Genomic DNA, 16,570 nt, shown 5'->3' on the forward strand with positions numbered 1-16,570 from the left:
ACCAGGATCTTCACCCGGGACACACACCCTTACACCAATTTAAACCTGGATCTGCATTGTATCCATGCATGTCTTGAAAACAACATAAGCATGGAAATGGTGTTACAAAACTGGGTTTTCCCTCCAATAGCTTCTTGAGGAAGAAGTACACTGTTAATGTTCCTGAAAGGATCCATGAACTTGACAGCTGAATCTGCAACCACTCTGAAAGAAATAATGATTTTTCAAAAACGAATATTTAAGAAAAATTTTTTTAAAAATTGTGAATGATGGATTGCTCAGTTTAATGTTGTCTTCGAGTTCTCCAAGTTGATTCATGACATGAGCAGATTGGTTTTAAGTGAGAGTGAGTGAGTGGGTCATGCTTAACACTGCAGTATTTACAGTATTCTAGTTTTATCATGGTGTTCAGTCTTAAGTAACCATGGTTTCAGAACAGAAAGCCGCACCATGGCAGATTGCTTCTGTCGGTGACATAAGAGGTATAGGCAGAAGTACCGCATGTTAAGTTGCTATCTCACGCGCATACAAACAAGATTAATTGTGATCGCGTTTCTCCTCCGTTCTTTGCTTGACTGTGCAATCAAATTACCTCAGTTTCACGAACTCTTCTTACGAGAAGAATTAAATGTCTGGCAAGTCACACTATTGATTTTTAAAGAGAGGCTGGCCCAGGGACAGTTTTGTGTCAAACACAAGAAATACAGACTTGGTAGCACGCACAGAATTCTAAAACGTAATCGTCTCTTTTCGACTGCTCTTCATCAATATGTCTCGTACAGTTATTAGTGAGTACTGGTCTGGAGATGGGGGTAAACATATAACTAGTATGATGATATAGACTTGCAGGCTACAGAAATATTCTTGTCTTTGTCTCATTGTTTAACATACATGATGAAAATCCTGTGACTAATCAAATGTGTTTGTCATTAAATTACATCCGTATTTCAATGGTTTTAGGAAATGGAAAGATTTCTTCTCCTTCAATTTGAAGATTAATGCTCAGCAGGATAATGCACTCAGATGACTGTAATACCTCAGAAATGAGGTCCTAGAACTTAGAAGCTTGCATATTGTTTCACGAAAACTAATCTATACTAACATAATCAACTATATACTGACTAACTGACTGAGTCTGGTTTTACGCCGCTTTTAGCAATATTCCAGCAACATCACGGCAGGGGACACCAGAAATGGGCTTCACACATTGTACCCATGTGGGGAATCGAACCCGGGTCTTCGGCGTGACGAGCCAACGCTTTAACCATTAGGCTACCCCACCGCCCCTCAACTATATACAATAGCCCTGACATTAATACCTTAAAACTCAAGTCCCAAAGGGACTGCCATTTATTACCAGTGCAATAAAATGGGCTGGATATTTTCATTTGAAAACAAAAACTGCAAATATTCCTCAAATATAAGTAATCTGGTTTTGTTTCACAATGTGCAAGGGCATTACGACCATTACTCCCCAGAGGATAAAAACATCAGTAACAGTAAAAACCGTTGAAAACGGAAATTCTCAATATTTTTATTTTAACTATTAACAAATTTCCTTCAATCAAGTTTTTTCACAAAATCACATGTTAGTGTGAAGGGTTTCATTGTCTCTTACGTACAGATGAATGTTGTGTGTATGGTATACAGAGATGCCAACCTCTACGATTTTATCGTAGTCACTACGAATTTTAGCCTCAAACTACGCCAATACGATAATTGCACTAGAAATTCTATGAAATTTGGAGAAAACTCATTCAAATTCTGATATACAGACTAAAACATTTTCATCGATTAAATACGTTTTCAGACTTCACTAACCTTCAATTCATCAAATATAATGACATATTTGAACTGGAATCATTGCAAGTAATAATTTGGAAATCTGCTGTTAGAGGTATGTGAAATTAAAGCTTCACTCTTGATTAGCGTCATATAATCTTTCTCAGAATCCATCATGATTTTAAGTATTTACTTGACTAACAAATTTTATGGTCAAACTTCTAATTTGATCCTTGAAACTACTATTAGCAACACTTTGGGGTTGGCATCTCTGGGAATAGCATAGGCTAAATGATTTTATGATTCACCTTTTCTTTGATGTCCTGCAATGATATACAGTAAACAACGATTACTCAAAGGAAGTGAGTGAGTGAGTTTAGTTTTACGCCGCACTCAGCAATATTCCAGCTATATGGCAGTGGTCTGTAAATAATTGAGTCTGGACCAAACAATCAACAGCATCGATATACACAATTTAGTTCATTGTAACTGAAGTTCATTGTAGGCTTTTCGACTAAAATATACAGGAAGAGTGAGTTTTAATTTTACGCTGCTTTCAGCCATATTCTAGCAATATCGGGGTGGGAAAAACCAGAAATGAGCTTCACACATTGTACCCATGTGGGAAATCGAACCTGGGTCTTTAGCTTGACGAGCAAACGCTTTAACCACTAGGCTACCCCACCGCACAATATACAGGAAGTAGCCAGGACTAAAAAAACAACAGTAAGCGCGTTCGCTATAAACAGTTTACAGTATATTCACAACTGGTGATTTCTTGTGAGCTCTGGGAATTGGGATAAAAGTTTAAGATTGATCACTAGTTTGAAACAGGAATCGAAGATTGAGGAGAGAATGACACCATTAATTGCTTTCAAAGATTCAAAGAATTAGATAATATTTTCTCAAGGCAAAAGTAAATATCTCTCCAACTGATGGAATATCAATGATTAGATGTTATTGATTTCATATTTCAGGATTTCCCCTGAAGATGAACTGTAGCAGGGTTTCTGTTTGCTGGCCATACTTCATCAAGCCAGATAATGAGCTGGTTAAAGATAGTAACATGTTCCAGACTAAAAAAATAATACTTTTTTCAGAAAGTAAAGATGAGCAGATCGTGATCAGCTTGCTGTGATGAATCCATCAGTTTGCACTAACTCACTAAACCATGTGAGTGAGTGCAAAGCTACCTATGTTTGTCTCTATTTATTAAGATTCAGGTTAGTATTGGAATTTAACAACCCGTACTTGTCTCTGCTCACGAAGATCCAGGTTAGAATTTTCCCTCAGCAACAAATGCTTGTCTCTTCCCCTGAAGATATGGCTTGGGATTATTCTTCAGCAACTAATACTTGTCTCGTCCCATGAAAATTTAGGTTAGAATACTTCTTCAGCAACCAATGCTAGTCTCTTTCCATGAAGATCAAAGTTGGAATTGGCCCGCACAGCAACCAACGCTAGTCTCTTTCCATGAAGATCAAGGTTGGAATTGGCCCTCAGCAACCAATGATTGTCTCTTTCCATGAAGATCAAAGCTGGAATTAGCCCTCAGCAACCAATGCTTGTGTCTTTCCATGAAGATCAAAGTTGGAACTGACCCTCAGCAACCAATGCTAGTCTCTTTCCATGAAGATCTAGGTTAGAATTGGCCCTCAGCAACAAATGCTTGTATCTTTCCATGAAGATCAAAGCTGGAATTAGCCCTCAGCAACCAATGCTAGTCTCTTTCCATGAAGATCAAGGTTAGAATCGGCCCTCAGCAACCAATGCTAGTCTCTTTCCATGAAGATGAAGGTTAGAATTGGCCCTCAGCAACCAATGCTAGTCTCTTTCCATGAAGATGAAGGTTAGAATTGGCCCTCAGCAACCAATGCTTGTCTCTTTCCATGAAGATCAAAGCTGGAATTAGCCCTCAGCAACCAATGCTTGTCTCTTTCCACGAAGATCAGGGTTAGAATTGGCCCTCAGCAACCAATGCTTGTCTCTTTCCACGAAGATCAAGGTTAGAATTGGCCCTCAGCAACCAATGCTAGTCTCTTTCCATGAAGATCAAAGTTAGAATTGGCCCTCAGCAACCAATGCTTGTCTCTTTCCATGAAGATCAAAGCTGGAATTAGCCCTCAGCAACCAATGCTTGTCTCTTTCCATGAAGATCAAGGTTGGAATTGGCCCATTCAGCAACCAATGCTAGTCTCTTTCCATGAAGATCAAGGTTAGAATTGGCCCTCAGCAACCAATGCTTGTCTCTTTCCATGAAGATCAAGGTTAGAATTGGCCCTCAACAACCAATGCTAGTCTCCTTCCAAGAAGATCCAAGTTGGAACTGAGCCTCAGCAACCAATGTTTGTCTCTTTCCATGAAGATCAGGGTTGGAATTGGCCCTCAGCAACCCATGTTATTCCCCATGAAGATCAAGGTTAGAATTGGCCTTCAGCAACCCATGTTATTCCCCAGGAAGATCAAAGGTTAGAATTGGCCTTCAGCAACCAATGCTAGTCTCTTTCCAGGAAGATCAAGGTTAGAATTGGCCTTCAGCAACCAATGCTTATTCCCATGAAGATCAAGGTTAGAATTGGCCCTCAACAACCAATGCTATTCCCCAGGAAGATCCAAGTTAGAATTGGCCTTCAGCAACCAATGCTTATTCTTTCCAGGAAGATCAAGGTTAGAATTGGCCTTCAGCAACCAATGCTATTCCCCAGGAAGATCAAGGTTAGAATTGGCCCTCAGCAACCCATGCTTATTCTTTCCAGGAAGATCAAGGTTAGAATTGGCCTTCAGCAACCCATGTTATTCCCCAGGAAGATCCAGGTTAGAATTGGCCTTCAGCAACCCATGTTATTCCCCAGGAAGATCCAGGTTAGAATTGGCCTTCAGCAACCCATGTTATTCAGGAAGATCCAGGTTAGAATTGGCCTTCAGCAACCCATGTTATTCCCCAGGAAGATCAGGTTAGAATTGGCCTTCAGCAACCCATGTTATTCCCCAGGAAGATCCAGGTTAGAATTGGCCTTCAGCAACCCATGTTATTCCCCAGGAAGATCCAGGTTAGAATTGGCCTTCAGCAACCCATGTTATTCCCCAGGAAGATCCAGGTTAGAATTGGCCTTCAGCAACCCATGTTATTCCCCAGGAAGATCCAGGTTAGAATTGGCCTTCAAGCAACCCATGTTATTCCCCAGGAAGATCCAGGTTAGAATTGGCCTTCAACAACCCATGTTATTCCCCAGGAAGATCCAGGTTAGAATTGGCCTTCAGCAACCCATGTTATTCCCAGGAAGATCCAGGTTAGAATTGGCCTTCAGCAACCCATGTTATTCCCCAGGAAGATCCAGGTTAGAATTGGCCTTCAGCAACCCATGTTATTCCCCAGGAAGATCCAGGTTAGAATGTTATTCCCCAGGAAGGCCTTCAACAACCCATGTTATTCCCCAGGAAGATCCAGGTTAGAATTGGCCTTCAGCAACCCATGTTATTCCCCAGGAAGATCCAGGTTAGAATTGGCCTTCAGCAACCCATGTTATTCCCCAGGAAGATCCAGGTTAGAATTGGCCTTCAACAACCCATGTTATTCCCCAGGAAGATCCAGGTTAGAATTGGCCTTCAGCAACCCATGTTATTCCCAGGAGGAAGATCCAGGTTAGAATTGGCCTTCAGCAATCCCCATGTTATTCCCCAGGAAGATCCAGGTTAGAATTGGCCTTCAGCAACCCATGTTATTCCCCAGGAAGATCCAGGTTAGAATTGGCCTTCAACAACCCATGTTATTCCCCAGGAAGATCCAGGTTAGAATTGGCCTTCAGCAACCCATGTTATTCCCCAGGAAGATCCAGGTTAGAATTGGCCTTTCAGCAACCCATGTTATTCCCCAGGAAGATCCAGGTTAGAATTGGCCTTCAGCAACCCATGTTATTCCCATGTTATTCCCCAGGAAGATCCAGGTTAGAATTGGCCTTCAGCAACCCATGTTATTTCCCCCAGGAAGATCCAGGTTAGAATTGGCCTTCAGCAACCCCATGTTATTGGCCCCAGGAAGATCCAGGTTAGAATTGGCCTTCAGCAACCCATGTTATTCCCCAGGAAGATCCAGGTTAGAATTGGCCTTCAGCAACCCATGTTATTCCCCAGGAAGATCCAGGTTAGAATTGGCCTTCAGCAACCCATGTTATTCCCCAGGAAGATCCAGGTTAGAATTGGCCTTCAGCAACCCATGTTATTCCCCAGGAAGATCCAGGTTAGAATTGGCCTTCAAGCAACCCATGTTATTCCCCCAGGAAGATCCAGGTTAGAATTGGCCTTCAGCAACCCATGTTATTCCCCAGGAAGATCCAGGTTAGAATTGGCCTTCAGCAACCCATGTTATTCCCCCAGGAAGATCCAGGTTAGAATTGGCCTTCAGCAACCCCCATGTTATTCCCCAGGAAGATCCAGGTTAGAATTGGCCTTCAGCAACCCATGTTATTCCCCAGGAAGATCCAGGTTAGAATTGGCCTTCAGCAACCCATGTTATTCCCCAGGAAGATCCAGGTTAGAATTGGCCTTCAGCAACCCATGTTATTCCCCAGGAAGATCCAGGTTAGAATTGGCCTTCAGCAACCCATGTTATTCCAGGTTAGAATTGGGAAGATTCCCAAGTTAGAATTGGCCTTCAGCAACCCATGTTATTCCCCAGGAAGATCCAGGTTAGAATTGGCCTTCAGCAACCCATGTTATTCCCCAGGAAGATCCAGGTTAGAATTGGCCTTCAACAAACCATGTTATTCCCCAGGAAGATCCAGGTTAGAATTGGCCTTCAACAACCACATGTTATTCCCGACAAATGTCACATACTGCATGTGACAAATTCTAGACATGTACAATGTGACAGGATCGCAAACTTACACATTACAGTAAAAATATATTAAAAAGGCTCAAGGAACACCTGACAAGACTTACCCCAAGTTACTCCAAACAAAAGGCATATACCGAAGACACCAAGCATATACCACAGACAAGCATATACCACAAACGAGCATATACCACAGACAATCACATACAGCAGACAAGCATATACCATAGACGAGCATATACCACAGACAAGCACATACAGCAGACAAGCATATACCACAGATGAGCATATACCAGACGAGCATATACCACAGATGAGCATATACCACAGACAAGCACATACAGCAGACAAGCATATACCACAGACAAGCATATACAGCAGACAAGCATACAGCAGACAAGCATATACCAGACAAGCATATACCACAGACAAGCATATACCAGACGAGCATATACCACAGATGAGCATATACGACAGACAAGCACATACAGCAGACAAGCATATACCACAGACAAGCATATACCACAGACAAGCACATACCACTGACAAGCACATACAGCAGACAAGCATATACCACAGACAAGCACATGCAGCAGACAAGCGTATACCACAGATGAGCATATACCACAGACGAGCATATACAGCAGACAAGCATATACCACATACAAGCATACAGCAGACAAGCATATACAGCAGACAAGCACATACAGCAGACAAGCATATACCACAGACGAGCATATACCACAGATACATGACAGACACGCATATTTATACGACAGACAAGCACATACAGCAGACAAGCATATACAGCAGACAGCATATACCACAGACAAGCACATACAACAGACAAGCATACACCACAGACGAGCACATACAGCAGACAAGCATATACAGCAGACAGCATATACCACAGACAAGCACATACAGCAGACAAGCATATACAGCAGACAAGCATATACCACAGACGAGCACATACAGCAGACAAGCATATACCACAGACAAGCACATGCAGCAGACAAGCACATGCAGCAGACAAGCGTATACCACAGACGAGCATATACCACAGACAAGCATAAACAGCAGACAAGCATTTACCACAGACAAGCATATACAGCAGACAGCATATACCACAGACGAGCACATACAGCAGACAAGCATATACAGCAGACAGCATATACCACAGACAAGCACATACAGCAGACAAGCATATACCACAGACAAGCATATACCACAGACGAGCACATACCACAGATGAGCATATACCACAGACGAGCATATACCATAGATGAGCATGTACAGCAGACAAGCATATACCACAGACAAGCATATACAGTAGACAGCATATACCACAGATACATGACAGACACGCATATTTCCCAAAGGCAACTAGCATATTTCCATGTCATCAAGCATGCCCAACTAATATAAATAATAAGAGTATTGGTGTAGAGCTGACTTCCACCACACAAGGGCAATGCTCAAAGCCACAGTTCATTATTACCCCGGATAACCCAAGCTGCCTGTGAAGCGCTACAAGGTTACAGTCACATGACTTATCCCACTGGGTACCCATTTTCTGCTGGGTGAACAGAGGCAATTTTGAACAAACTCACTTACCTGAGGTGATACCACATGCATCACATGTGCTTCGTTGTGGGGCAGGACTGAAGTCCTTGAAACTCTCACCAAACACGGTTACCCATCCAAGGACTCTCCGCGCCCAACACTGCCTATCTTCAACCCATTAGTGATCTGATGTCTATGCACAGGACTACATCACCACAAAATGAAAGATATTTAATACAGAGTAATGAAACTAACTACAGGTAGGCCATGATTACAGGTAAGTCATGGTTACAGGTAGGCCATGATTACAGGTAAGTCATGGTTACAGATAGGCCATGATTACAGGTAAGTCATGATTACAAGTAGGCCAGAACTGGAATAAACTTGGTCAAACCTGATCATTTGTTTGAGTGGCAATTTGGGGATAGAATCGTGTCTTGTACCATTGTCAAGCATTATGGTATGGAGGATTGTCCCAGGCTGGGATGAAGTGGGGTTGGTGGTGGGGGTGAAGGGGTTGAGGTGAGGTAAGATGGGTTTGGGAGTAGAGTTGTGAAATTAGGTTGCATGTCAGATGTGTCTTGAGCAAGGGGAGGTGGGATGGGGTTAGGGGAGATGGGGTATGTCCGGGTTGGTGTTAAATGAGATTACACGTCAAATCTGCTTAAACTAATACAAGTTATATGGTCATACCCGCTGACAAATCATACATGCCACCTATATCCCAACTGAAAATCCTGTAATCAGCTTTGTTCCTGGGTAGCAACCAGCCCCTAAACTTGTGCCCCTTACTTATGTCAATATTGGAACTGTCCATAAAAGGACTTCTGTCCAAATTCAAGCAAGTACTACTGAGGTGAGGTGAGGTGAAATTGGGTTTTATGTCGTGTTTGAGAATATTTCATATGACAACGTGCATGCGTGTGTATGTGTATGTGCGGCTGCTTGTACTAGCCCAGACTTAAGCTGGTTTTATAGTGCTAGCCCACTGAGATACCATACCGCAGTGAAGCATGAATACCCCACTCAGACACATTATACTGACTCCGAGCCGACCAGTCCTTGTTGTACGCATTAATGCCGAGCGCCAGGCAGGGACCAACAAGTACCATATTTTAACATCTTTTGGTATGACACGGTCGGGGATCGAACCAGCAACCTTCCGCTCCCAAGTACTACTGACAATTTGTAAGACATTTGCAAAAGAATATTAAACTACAAACATGGTCATTTTCTCATAAAAGTCACAACAAAACCATTCAAACCACATACCAGTATAAACTGCAGACAGTATACTTAATCACAGATGGTGGTGTAAAATCAACATTATTTTTATCTTAACATTTGAAAAATTGTCAAACAAACCCTTTTGTCCCAAAATTCAATATTATTAGTTTCCTATTATTAAATTCCTTGATATATAAATGTTTTTGTTAACTAGATCAGCACCTCAGACCAAAAGCAACAGTCTCGCACCATTTGAAACTTTTATGTCTGGCACAATATGGATATAATTTGAGACATCCCATCTGAGTTACATGAGCCTAGACACGACTATTGCTTTAAAAGAAAGAAATTGGTATTTTATAGCAATGTTTGTCAGATGACGTGACACATCACACGATTTGCAAGTCCAGTTTCCATCAGATGTCCCTCCAACTAATAGTGATGGAAATAGTCTGTCAATCAAATTTGTTGACCTTCATCGACCTTGTGAGGCAGACACAAAGCCCCTTATACTGCTGCAAGAAGCCCCTCACACTATACTGCTGCAAGATATACCTGTCCTAAATCAGTCTCCATGGTGCCTTAAGTAGGACATCACCCAACTGACCAGGTTTTGGGTGATTCCATCCACATCAAATGACACAAAAAGATGGTAATTTTTGTTACGTACCCGTGAAGATCCAGGTTAGAATTGGTCTTCAGTAAGCCATGCTTGTCATAAGAGGCCACATGTCATTGTATCCACATTGCATAGATCAATATATACTCATGTTGTTGATCATGGGATTGTCTGGCCCAGACTCGATTATTTTCAGACTGCCACCATATAGCAGGAATATTGCTGAGTGTGACGTTAAACAATGACCAAACCAGACTTCTTGTTAATTTTATAACCTGCTGGAACTGAGCAGAATGAAAAATGACTGGTCTGTTCCATGTCAGCGAACTGTGTCTGAGTGGGCAACATTGTATTTCATTGGGCTCACACGATAAAACATAGGTTGGGATTAGTAGCATAATACATGCAAGTTTTAGATCACAGAGTTTGATAATTATTAACTAAGTATCAGTTGAATATTTGGAAATATCAGATAAGTAACTTCGAACGAAAATGGCAAAAAAAAATCTTAATGAAATCGACATATTTTTATTTTTTACACATTAGTAAGTGGTGACGTGTGTGCAAGTTATGACTGGATATCGTAGAGAATGAGAAACAATAACTAAATATCAATTAAATATTCATAAAATCACTGAAGTAACTTTGAGGAAGTTATGCAAAAGAAATAAGAAATCAACATCTTTCACCTCATTGGTAAGAGTTGCCATGAGTGTATTGGTTTAAAAAAATATTTGTCCTCAACATATTATACAAGCAAGTCTGGTAATTCCGCGCATCCGGTAATTCTGTGCAGGTGCAATAGCGTACTTCCGTATCGAAGGTAAAATTGTCAGCTACCACATTTCGCTTGAAATCGGGACAGTTCTACAAGGGACTGGCTTTTAATCACTAACGGTAAGTAAATAACAGTAACTGACAGATAAATTGACAGTTTTATGAAAATTCGTTTTCTTCTGACTTTTAAACCTTTTCCTTCATTATTCATAATTGGATTTAATATGAAACATTCTTCCTTACATTGATGAAGTGATTTTGAAAATAATCTGGCCCTAATACGCTTCCATACTTCGGATATCCAGCTGGACGTATGCGCATCAGTTGCTGCGCAGAATTACCGGACAGCAAGCGATGTCGTCAGAACGCCGGTTAGGTCAACCGTATGGCATAATGCAACATTAGAATCTTATAGTCATTAATAAAACTCATATTTCTAGGTAAATATGATGCATACCAGCATGTTTAGCCATGTTAACCACAAAAAATAAGAGACGTTAGTTGTCGTGTTGCGATTGATGTGCTTAGGTGCGCGGAATTACCGGACGGCATTGTATAGAGGTGACCCATGAATAAAGGTGAAACACTGTGAATTGTGTTTGTAAATTATAAATTTACATAATCTCAATCGTTATGCATCATACTATCGATAACACTAGTATAGCATGTGTTCATTGCAATAATGCCTAAAAAATTCTTCCCATCAACGATATTTCCCATCATCGACCTTCTCAGCCAGCCCTATTGCAAGTTGCAATGTAATTCCAATAATATTGAAAGCAGCTTAAAGCTCAGATCTAACCTCAGTTGTGCTGTAAAAAGGGATGTACACGTACATGCATGCATACAAAAACACATCCAAGTACTCTGTACCCTTATACATACAAGCAGACATGCACATACAGATACAGGTACAAGTACACATACACACACATATTTACATTAAGAACATTTACAAGCACACACATACAAGCACATATACAAGCACACACATACCAGCACATATACAAGCACACTTACACATACAAGTACATGTACAGGCACACATGCACATGTACAAGCACATTACAAGCATATACCGTATATACCGTAATTTTCAAGGTACTAAAATTTCGAGGTTTGAGACCCCCAGAGCTTTCGAGGTGATATAAATTTCGAGGTTTGGGGGCAAAAAATATATAAATATTTTAGACAATTTTAATTTCGAGGTTTAATAGAAGAAAGTGGCCAGAAACATGACGTACCGGACCAATACTCACTGAGCTATTGGCAAAACTCCTAGTAGCCAGTGGTAACTGCCGTCTCATTGTTATAACTCCACCGGTATACCAGTCCATGGCAGAAATAATAGTAATGAAAAACAACCCTTTGATCCTTTGTTGTGATAAATGACCCATGAAACACTCTGTTGGCGAAGTTCAAACATGACGCCTTTTTTCTTAGGACGATATTGTTTTTAACAACTAACTATAAGCATGTATGCATGGGTCTCTGCTGAAACTATGTTGTTGTAAAAGCTGACAAGTTGACCTCTTTAGCTTAAACTGACCAACTGCACGGATGCCTTACAGCCCCAGGATGTTTGATAAATGGCATACACATACTAGCACATGTACAAGCACATTACAAGCACATATACACATACTAGCACATGTATACGCATACACAGATGAGCCATGATGAAACATACTTGTCTTGCAAAATACAGGCTGAGCATTTCAATTTTTCATATTCATGATCAGAAGGTTAAATTTGAGAAAGGAACTGTTGGGGCACTAGAACCATTACACACATCATCTTTATGGCCGCACAGGTTTCCTTTGTTTCTAACTGATTTTACAAACTGTAATTCGATTTCTGTAACTTGGGCTCTCAATTCCAGTTAGTTTGATCTTCAACCAGGTAGAGTGATGTAGACTCCTATACTTTCAACCTTTACACAGTGTACAAGAATTGCAAATCAACAGATTGTCATTAGGAAAGATTTATATTGCCGAGTCTGGCACCTGACAGAGAAGATCCAGACTAACAGGTGATTCAGACTGGACAGATCTCAACATCAGGACAGGCCAGTGTGTGCCACAACAATAAGACAGTCCAAAAGAGTGAGTGAGTGAGTTTAGTTTTAAGCCACACTCAGCAATATTCCAGCTATATGGCAGTGGTCTGTAAATAATCGAGTCTGGACCAGACAATCCAGTGACCAACAGCATGACCATTGATCTATGCAATTGGGATATGATGACGTGTCAACCAAATCAGTGAGCCTGACCACCCGTTAGTCGCCTCTTACGACAAGCAAGGGTTGCTGGAGACCAGTTCACAGTGTGAATGAGTACACAGTGGTGCTGTCATGGGACTCTAAAAGGCTCTGACAGCAACAGCACTAATTGATTAGAACCAGCACCAGCAACTCCTGCAGCTACTTGTACATCAGCCACCATACTCCCTCACATACGCTGCAATCATGACAGACAAAGATGTTTCTCATCTTAATTACACCTTTCACAGCTCCAGTTCTCATTCTGTCCATAAACAGCAAAACGAAGTAAAATCAGTGAGTGAGTGAGTATGGTTTTATACTCTTTAGCAATACAGTGGAATCTGCCTATTACGGACTGGCCTGGGATCAACTCATTTGTCCTGATTGTAAAGCGGTCCGGATTAGACAACTTTTGTCCGTTACCGTAGACACTGCCACGACATCAAAACAAAAAACGACATGGTATTGCTTTGTGTGAACAAACAACAGAACACAACTTTGTCAGTAAAGACGTCAAATTTGCAATCAAACATCACTAGACAAGATTATTTAAATGTTCAGTTCTAATTTGTTTTTACTAGGCATTGTCTTATATTAATGGATTAAGATTGCTGTGTGTATTTGTCTCGTACACAGAGCCGGAAATAGCAATCAGCTGTGCACACGTTCCCCCACGACCTACCGGTGATTTACGCAATAAAATAAGGAGATGAATTCTGATGCAGTGAACATACTTCCATTTTACATCCAAGGCAGAACCTGCCAGTTGTCTTGTGGTCTGAGTAGGCCACGATTAGGACCCCCAAAAAGTAACGGAGATGTTTATTAAACGGACTGTTATTTTAGTCAGCTATGTCCGGATTACAAAGAATTGTTCTCATAGCAAGTTGATTGTTGGGACTGTTATTTTAGTCCGTAATCCGTAATTGAGAGAGTCCTGATTATAAAGCAAGTTTTAATGATAAATTAAGAACAATTTTGCCGGGACTCATAGAGTAGTCCGGATTACACAGAGTCCGGATTTGACAGATTCCACTGTATTCCAACGGGGGACACCAAATATGGGCTTTACATCTTGTACCCATGCGGGGAATCAAACCTGGAACTTCGGTGTGACGTACCACGTGGCTACTCCTCCGAGAAAAGTGAACATAAAGTGACATTGGCGTCATACTCGCTCCACCAATGCTACCTCACAAGTTCTGGAACAGTATATGAAATATACCCTTCTTGAAACAATCAGTTTTGTCTTACAATCAATGGTGCAGTATTACCCTATTAGAAACCGAATACAAGATCATCCATATTTGATTATTTCCGCAAATTACCAATCACTGCAACACACGAGCCGTGAAACACGGGAGTCTGGGGTTGTCTTACCTTGAGTGCCGTCCAATCATTGTTTTGGCACATGTAGCGAAATAAAATCACTTACCTTGTCACCAATGACAGGTCACACAAAGCGATCATAGTGCTGGAACTGTCCTATACTATCATAGACTTCCGACAATCCCAAGACTTTTTGTTAACGGGACCAAGCACTGACCGTACGGCTTTTTTACCTAGTCATCCTTCGTAGACTGTTATGGTCTTACTTTCGTCACGACTGATTTCAACGACAAAACCTTAAGTAATATTCAGCCTACTAGCCATTCTATTTTTTAATTGATTTGACTAAATAGTTGGCATAGTAATCTACGAACAGTGAAAAACAATACATTTTGCCATGATGTCAGGTGAGTGATAGACTAACACTTACAGCTAGTCTCTGAAAATAACATATTTTACACACAAAAAAGCTCATAGTAAAAAATATATAATATAATATAATGAAAAGGAGCCCTGAGACTTTGGAAATCTAGACTTGCCACATTTTCTAGACTTGTGTGTTCTTTCTTGGATATATATTTGCTTCAGGGTCTGTATGACAGACTAGGTGAGTGAGTGAGTATAGTTGTACGCCGCTTTAGCAATATTCCAGCAATATCAGGGACACCAGAAATGGGCTTCACACATTGTACCATGTGGGGAATCGAACCCGGGTCTTCGGCGTGACGAGCGGACGCTTTAACCATTTGGATAACCCACCGCCCATGTGATTCAGTGCACACTGGTACCATTGTTGAAAATATGTCGGTTTTGTTTATATGAATTTGGGTAACCCAATGGTTAAAGCGTTAGCTCGTCACGCGGAGGACCCGTGTTCGATTCCCCACATGGGCACATTGTGTAAAGCCCATTTCTGGTGTGGAGCGGTGGGGTAGCCTAGTGGTTAAAGCGTTCGCTCGTTACGCCGAAGACCCGGGTTCGATTCCCCACGTAGGTACATGAAGCCCATTTCTGGTGTCCCCGCCGTGATATTTCTGGAATATTGCTAAAATCGGCGTAAAATTAAACTCACTCACTCATTTCTGGTATCCCCCGTCGTGATATTGCTGGAATATTGCTAAAAGCGGCGTAAAACCATACTCACTCGCTCACTCACTCAATACGAGATACGTAATTCCGAGAGCAGTCTTTTTGTATGCAACGTAGAGTTCACATTTTGGCCACACAGACATTTCTTCGTGGGTAACAGATTTGACCAAACCCTTAAAGAATTAGGTCAGAATTGTTCGTTTGCAAACCATGCTTGTCGTAACGGGATCGGGTTGTCAGGCTCACTGACACTTGTCATCGTATCCCAAATGCACATTCAGAACAATGCTCATTGTGTCAATCACTGGATCGTCTCGTCCAGACTCCATTATTTACAGAACGACGCCATATAGCTGGAATATTGCTGAGAGCGGCGTTTGACAACAAACAATCAGATTTGATCAAAGAATACTCTTTATCTGAAATGTCATTACCATTGGTGGCAGGTTTCACCAATCTGGTAACCCTGGAGATCCCGAATTACGTGTCATGACACTTCAATCCATGGACACTTAATTCTACACCTTGGGTGCATGGTTATTCGCACTTTGGGATGACTGAAATAGTGTTCAAGATGACGTTAAACCCAAAACCACTCACCCAAAGACTTTGCGGTTTCAAAAGTTCACAGTATACAAGTTGATGATGAACAATTGATGTCTTCATGGCTTATATGGTCGCCTGCAGTCAGCCGCAATATGTACAGAGTTGTGCTTTGCTCACCGATCACATTACTATGGTGCATCTACGGAAGCGTTACTTGTGTGAGCTCGATGTCTAATTTCAATCTACAGTGGCGGTGATTGATAACCTTCTGGCGTGCCACACGCTATATAATACGTTGTTTTCCTTCAGAAAGGATTAGCTGTACAAGCAAAGAAGTTTGATATCTTTAAAGCGGGCGTTTGGCTTGTCATAGCCTCATATCAGGAGGCGCCAATATCCTTCACTTGCATTCACATCAAGGCAGTTGTATTTGATATTTTGCAAATTGTCGCTTTTGGGGCATTAACATTTGACGTTTACAGAGTTGATTAAACGAGTTGCCGAACCCAAATTGTTGGGAAACAGACCCTTGGTCTCACAG

Source organism: Haliotis rubra, unplaced genomic scaffold, assembly GCF_003918875.1.
Source record: "Haliotis rubra isolate DU_JTF1 unplaced genomic scaffold, ASM391887v1 Scf148, whole genome shotgun sequence".
NCBI lineage: Eukaryota > Metazoa > Mollusca > Gastropoda > Lepetellida > Haliotidae > Haliotis > Haliotis rubra.